The sequence below is a fragment of the Triticum aestivum genome, chromosome 4D (assembly GCF_018294505.1).
Source record: "Triticum aestivum cultivar Chinese Spring chromosome 4D, IWGSC CS RefSeq v2.1, whole genome shotgun sequence".
Lineage (NCBI taxonomy): Eukaryota > Viridiplantae > Streptophyta > Magnoliopsida > Poales > Poaceae > Triticum > Triticum aestivum.
In genome coordinates, this window is record NC_057805.1 from 231009543 (window position 1) to 231017318 (window position 7776).

A 7776-nucleotide genomic window follows, 5' to 3' on the forward strand; every position below is an offset into this window, starting at 1 on the left:
TAGCACGCCAGGTGATAGTTCTTTCGCTGAAAGAACACGGAAGAAATAGCTCAGCTCTGCTAGTACTAGCCATTCATCCTCAGGGATAAAGCCACGCAACATCACCGGGATTACCCACTCAAGCCATATGTGCCAATCATGACTGTTGAGACCAAATATTTTCAATTTTTCAAGACTCGCTCCCCACTTTAGATTCACTACATACCCATCGGGGGACATCAATTGCATTTTCCGCACAAGATAATTTCCCTCATAGCTGGCCTTCCAAGATTGAACCATGCCTTTGGATTCATCCAGTTCTGCTTTCCTGTCGGTTCTTGCATATTTTGTAACGGTCTATCACATAGCGCCTCCTGATCGACTCTAGCCTTAGTATTATCCTTTGACTTCCCCTCTATGTCGAACAATGTACCACAAAGGGCCTCAGGGATATTATTTTCAGTGTGCATCACATCGATGTTGTGTGGGCAAAGGAGGTCTCTGAAGTAAGGCAGATCCCACAAGCATGTCTTGTGAGTCCAGGCGTGTTCTGAATTATACCCCTTGAAATACCCTGGAGGACGCTCTGGATCTAGCTCAAGAGCGTTTAACTGATCCAGGGTCTCTTGGCCTGTCAACACAGGTGGTGCAGAGTTTTTGACAACTCTACCTTTGATGAAGTTCTTCTTGTCTTTCCTGAACCTATGGCGAGGATCCAGGAAATGTCTATGCAAGTCGAAGCAAGAAAACTTGTGAGCCGCCTGCAGCCAACAAAACTGAAGAGTTGCCTTGCATGTGGGGCACGAGAACCTGCACACACCTGCCAACGAATAGCGCATACGCCGGCAAGTCATGCATCGAATACATGTACCACACACGCATTATGAAGTTATGTTTGCTAGCGGCGCCGTATGTCTTGAACCCATTTTCCCAAGCTTCTTGCAATTCATCCTTAAGGGGCTGCATGTACACATTCATATTCTTCCCCGGATAGTTGGGCCCTGGAATTATCAACGTCAGGAAAATGTTCTTTCTTTGCATAATCTGTTCGGGGGGAGATTGAGTGGAATGACAAATACGGGCCAACAACTATATTGGGTTGCCGTCAGACCAAGCACATTGAACCCATCCATGCTGATGGCGACTCGAGGATGCCTTGGATCTGCCGCTTTTTGCCCATGTAATGCGTTGAAGCACTTCCACGCAGAACCATCCGATGTGTGTACCATCAATAGATTCCCGTCTACATCTTGTTCGGATCTATTGCCCATTTTGCACCATGTCATCTGTCTGGCCATCTCTTTGACCATGAAAATACATTGAAGTCTTTGTACGATTGGCATATACCGAAGAACATTAACGGGGATTTTGGTCTGCGTCTTCTCACCCAGGCCATTGTCTACCAAAACATACCTGGAAGACTTGCAAATGGGACAATAGTTCAAGTCCGCATACTCAAGCCTAAATAAGGCACATCGTTTCTCACATGCATGTATCTTCTCATAGGGAATCTTAAGTGCACGGAGAATTTTGTCGGACTGGTACAGGTTTACAGGCATTACATGGCCTTTGAGTAGAAAACATCCTAATACTATCATCATCGCGTTGTAGCATTCTCTGCCCAAGTTAAATTGAGCCTTCAGAGCCATTACTTGTGAGATGGCATCCAGCTGACAAAGCTCAGTGTGCTCGTGGAGAGGACGTTTTGAAGACTCCAACATTTCATTGAAGGCCCTTGCAGATTCCTCCATCTCATCGTCCGAATCTCGAGCATCATCAAAGTCATGCACCATGTCTTCCATCTCGGTACCATGCTCGCAGGTGCGACGACGAACCACCTCAGCTCTGGCACGTTGGGCAGACTCACCATGAAATGTCCACACCGTCTAACCGGGCGTAAAACCACTCTTCTGCAGGTGTTTGCGCATTTCATCCTCTGTCCTCTTGTGCCAATTGTCACACCGGACATAGGGGCACCAGGTTTTTCTCTGACCATTTGCAAATGTGGCTCTCACAAACCCCTTGGTTTTTAACCATTCATTGGTCATGTCTTTCTGACTACTGTGACCGGTGTACATCCATGCACGATCACTCATCTTGCCTAGCTACTTGACACACAGGATATATATATATAATTCATCATGTATATTCATAAGTTAATCTAGTTTTTCAATTTTATTACGTCCATGCAACCTACACTCTAATAGGTAAAGATAGGTCCTAATCCCAGCCGAGTATGTGTAGATTCAGTTCGTTTTCCCATGCTATGTCCCAGATCTGACGCAAAATTTCGGCAGCACCTCCTCGCTGTTCTCCTGATACACGTCTTTGCAATAAGCAGAGAGAATGTGTACCCAGAGAACAACAGGGAGGCACTGACGAAATTTATGCGTCGAATCCGGAGCAGAGCATATGTGAAAATGAACCCAATCTACACATACTCGGGCTGTCCATGGATAACGTTGGACAACTCTAAAGAATCACGGTTATAAATATGCAAAATATATTTATAACTGTAACCCTTTCGAGCAGGAGACGCATACTGGTCACGCATACTGATGATTGAAGACACCTATGGCTAGCAAGTTTCATCGGCACGAAGACCGGAACAAAGCAAATAATGAAGGGGAGGAGGAGATGTCATTTTTGCTCACCCATGAACGCAGGGGCGGAGCTCGTCGAACACCAGACCCTCGCAGCAATGAAACAACTGCACATTTAAATCCAAAGATGAGTAACATAGAATTATTATTTTCCCATCAACCAAACTAAATATTTACAACAGGATGCCACGGAAATATATGTCATTCAGGGTTCCGGCGACGTCGAGGCACCCCTAACCTAAATAGTCGTCATTTAGGGTTCCATCGACACCGAGGGATCCCCCTAACCCGCTCGTCCCCCGGCGCCCACAGGTATCGCGACGCACAGGCGACGGGTCAGCACTCGGACCGAGGGATTCTTGGCCTGGGCGACAGCGTCGGGACCGGCAGGACCCACTGGCTCCACCATCTATCCCATCGGCAACCGGCGATCCTCGACCCTCTGCCCCCTCGACCCTAGTTTTGGCGACCGGCGATCCTCGACCCGGTTCCGTCGGCACCGACGCACCCCTAACCTCGACCCGGTTCTTCTTATTCCTCTTCTTCTTCTTCTTCCTATTTTTTCCTCTTTCTTCTTAACAAAAAGTAAACCTAAACTAAACTAAATCTAAACCCAAACCTGAAAAAACAGAAAAAAAAATTAAAACCTAAACTAAACTAAACTAAACTAAATCTAAAAAAATAGAAGAAGAAAAAAGAGGAGAGCTCACCTTCGGAAGGGGCGCGGCCGGTGGAGGAGGTGGGCGGGGCGGCCTGGCAGGGCAGCGGGGCAGCCGCGGCAGGGTCAGCGGGGCCCGGGGGTGCCGGGGCGACAGGGCGGTGGTGGCGATGGGTGAGGGAGTCCTAGATTAGGGGGTCCCCGGGCGTCCGGGCTATGTGACATGGGCCGGACTGATAGGCCGTGAAGATACAAGACTGAAGGCCTTCCCCCGAGTCTAGATGGGACTCTCCTTTGCATGGATGGCAAGCTTGGCGTTCGGATATGAAGTTTCCTTCCTCTATAAACCGACTCTATACAACCCTAGGCCCCTCCGGTGTCTATATAAACTGGAGGGTTTAGTCCATGGAGGCAGTCATAATCATATAGGCTAGACATCAAGGTAGATCAACTCTTGTAACCCCTATACTCATCAAAGTCAATCAAGCAAGAAGTAGGGTATTACCTCCATTAAGAGGACCTGAACCTGGGTAAACATCGTGTCCCCTGCCTCCTGCTACCTTCGATCCTCAGACGCACAGTTCGGGACACCCTACCCGAGATCGGCCGGTTTTGACACCGACATTGGTGCTTTCATTGAGAGTTCCACTGTGCTGTCGACAGTAGGTTCGATGGCTCGATCCATCATCTACAATGATGCTGTTTCGGGGGAGACTTTCCTCCCCGGCCAAATTTTCGTATTCGGCGGCTTTGCACTGCATGCCAACTCGATTGGCCACCTTGAACAGATCGACAGCTACGCCCATGGTCATCAGATCAGTTTTGGGAACCTAAATTATGTCGCTGATATCCGAGGAGACTTGATCTTCGAAGGGTTCGCGGCCCTGACCACGGCTCTAGCCTCAGATCCGGAGCAAACCACCAGGTCCGAAGATGGGAGTTTGGAGCCCACCGGACTTTCCGCTGCAAACCGCATTATCGAGGATCCGGAGGCGGTCGTGTCCACGGCGAACTCGGAATCAGTCCAAGTTCCCCCTATCATTGAAAGGCCGGACTCACCCCTGGACTCCAGATTCGAACTCTTGAGGTCTGTGCCAAGTAGGCATGGCAAGGAGGCTCTCACCCCGGCCAGCCCCACGGACTCTCGCTTCCACATCCAAACCTCCCTCTTAAACGAGGCTCTGGACTTAATGCGATCCCTCGCTATTACAGAGGAATCACTTTCGAACTACGCCCAGCCTGGACTAGGGGCTGAGAGCGGGGAATTTTACGTCCCACCCACCACCCACTTCATAGCCACTGTTGAATATTTAACCGACATGTTGTACTACGCCACCGAAGACATCGACGACATGGACGATGATGCCGGAGACGAACAAGGCCAAGACCCACCGTTTACCAGACGTTGGACGGCCACCTCCACATATGACGTGTATATGGTGGACACACCCAAAGAGGGTGACGACGACGGCAGGAAGGATCCGGTCGAGGACAAGCCTGCTGAAGCACCTCCAAAGCGTCGACGTCAGCGGCGCCGCACAAAATCGCATCGCGAAAAAGACAGCAATACTGGCACCGGAGACAATAACACTCTGGAAAACGCCGAAGACCCCAAAGCCCTGGTCGAGCCAACATCCGAACAGGATGATTGGGAGGATGGGCAAGTTAACCCTGACGATCCAGTCGGGAATGAGGACTCAGAGGATAGTAACTATCTACCGATCTCCGAGGAGGATGTGAGCCTCAGCGACGAAGACTTCATCGTGCCAGAGGAACCCCTCGAGCAAGAGCGCTTTAAGCGCCGGCTAATCGCTACTGCGAGAAGTCTAAAAAAGAAGCAGCAGCAGCTTCAAGCCGAACAGGATACGCTCAATGACAGATGGACTAAAGTCCTGGCGAGGAATATGGCCTCGAACGCCCAACTAAGAGCTACCCGAAGCGCAAGCTACTACCACAATTTGACGACGAGGCCCTAGAGCCAATACCGCCAAAGTATAAACCTGCTGACGAACCTGACCGACCACCACGTGGACTGGACAGACTGGCTACTTACACCGAACATCAGCCCGCGCCACCCCGCCGTCGAGGCAAGGAGGCAGGGGACCCGGGCTATACCTACGACCTATGCAAAGACCTGGACAATAGAGCCGGTCAGACCAGATCAATCTATGGATCAAGGGGGCGTGCTCCAACACGAGAGGACGACCATCAGGCCTAGCGCGATAGGTACAACCTCACCCAGGCCGAAAACCGCATACGGACTTCATCCGAACTGCGCCATGACATCGCCCGATACAAAGGCGCCACACACCCCTTATGCTTCACCGATGAGGTAACGGAGCACCAGTTCCCAGAAGGGTTTAAACCCGTGAACATTGAATCATACGATGGTACGACAGATCCCGCAGTATGGATCGAAGATTTTCTTCTCCACATTCACATTGCTCGCGGCGACGACCTCCATGCCATCAAGTACCTTCCCCTAAAACTCAAGGGACCAGCACGGCACTGGTTAAACAGCCTCCCAGAAAACTCTATTGGCAGCTGGGAAGATTTGTAAGATGCCTTTAGAGACAACTTCCAAGGTACCTATGTTCGGCCTCCAGACGCCGATGACCTTAGTCACATAGTCCAGCAACCCGGAGAATCAACCCGGAAGCTCTGGACCAGGTTCTTAATTAAAAAGAACTAAATTGTGGACTATCCGGACGCCAAAGCCCTCACGGCCTTTAAACACAGCGTTCGGGATGAATGGCTCGCCCGACACCTCGGCCAAGAAAAACCGAAGTCCATGGCAGCCCTTAGCGCACTGATGACCCGCTTTTGCGTGGGAGAAGATAGCTGGCTAGCTCATAGAAGCAATAGCACCAGCGGCCCTGGCACCTCCGAAGCTAGGGATGGAAATGGCAAGCCACGACGCAACAAACACAAATGTCGAAGCAACAACGAAGATACCGAAGACACGGCGGTCAACGCCGGATTCGGTGGCTCTAAACCCGGTCAGCGGAAGAAGCCATTCAAAGGAAACAAGGATCGTCCATCCATCTTGGACAGAATACTTGATCGGCCATGCCAGATTCATGGCACCCCTGACAAGCCTGCCAATCATACCAACAGAAAATGTTGGGTCGTTAAACAGGCCAGTAAGCTAAACACCGATCATAAGGGGAAAGGATCGCCCAGCGAGGACGACGATGAAGAGCCTCACCCACCGAACACAGGGGGACAGAAGAAATTTCCCCCCGAGGTCAAAACGGTGAATATGATATATGCTACACATATCCCCAAGAGGGAGCGCAAGCGCGCACTAAGGGACGTCTATGCCATAGAGCCAGTCGCCCCAAAATTCAACCCATGGTCAGCCTGTCAGATCACTTTCGATCGCAGAGACCATCCGACCAGTATCCATCATGGAGGTTCGACAGCATTGGTCCTCGATCCAATTATCGATGGATTCCACCTCACGCGAGTCCTTATGGACGGCGGCAGCAGTCTTAACCTGCTTTATCAGGACACTCTCCATAAAATGGGTATTGATCCATCAAGAATCAAGCCCACCAAAACCACCTTTAAAGGAGTAATACCCGGCGTCGAGGCCTGTTGCACAGGGTCCATACCGCTGGAGGTACTCTTCAGCTCACCGGATAATTTCCTTAGCGAGGACTTGATCTTCGACATCGTCCCTTTCTACAGTGGCTATCACGCACTGCTCGGACGGACCGCGTTCACCAGTTTTAATACGATCCCGCCTTACGCTTATCTAAAGCTCAAGATGTCCGGACCACGCGGTGTTATTACAGTTAATGGAAACATGGAGCGCTCCCTCCATACTGAGGAGCATACCGCGGCCCTCGCAGGTGAAGTACAGGGTGGCCTCATTAAGTCGAATACTACATCGGCAGTCAAGCCCCCGGACACTGTCAAACGAGTCCGGTCTACCCTGTAGAATGGAAGTCTGGCTCGTCCAGAGCTAGACTAGCAATTCAGCCTCCGTCAAAGCCCCAACCTGATAGCGGCATACGTACCGCGCATACATAACTACGCACTAAAGATACCATGGGCAAGGACGGAGGCCCACTAAAAATAAGATCCAAAATACGGTTCGACCCTATCCGGACCCTCATATTCTTCTTTTCCTTCTTATTTTCATTTTTCAGGTTCTTTCCAACCCACATCACTTTTCGATGGTACCAAGGGCCCTTTTTCCAGGCCCCTTACGTATACTCGATCGTTGATCCTCTCAAAGGACCATACACCAAGGCGAAAAGCAGCGCAGACATGCGGCAGAGTATCCAAAGGATCTTCAAGATCATCTTTTCCCCTTTAGGACATGTATACAGCTTTCCCTTGTTCTCAGCATGTAAAATAGCCCTGATGCTTATCGCATACTCTGTAAAAATATGTTTTGACGTATCAATCAGACTATAATGGAAACAGTTTCGCCCAACCCTGTTCGGTGTGGGCTTATTTCCTAATATGTATTCCCTCTTTACGCCAGATTTTCGTATATACCTCGGCACGATTTAAATCGCCAGG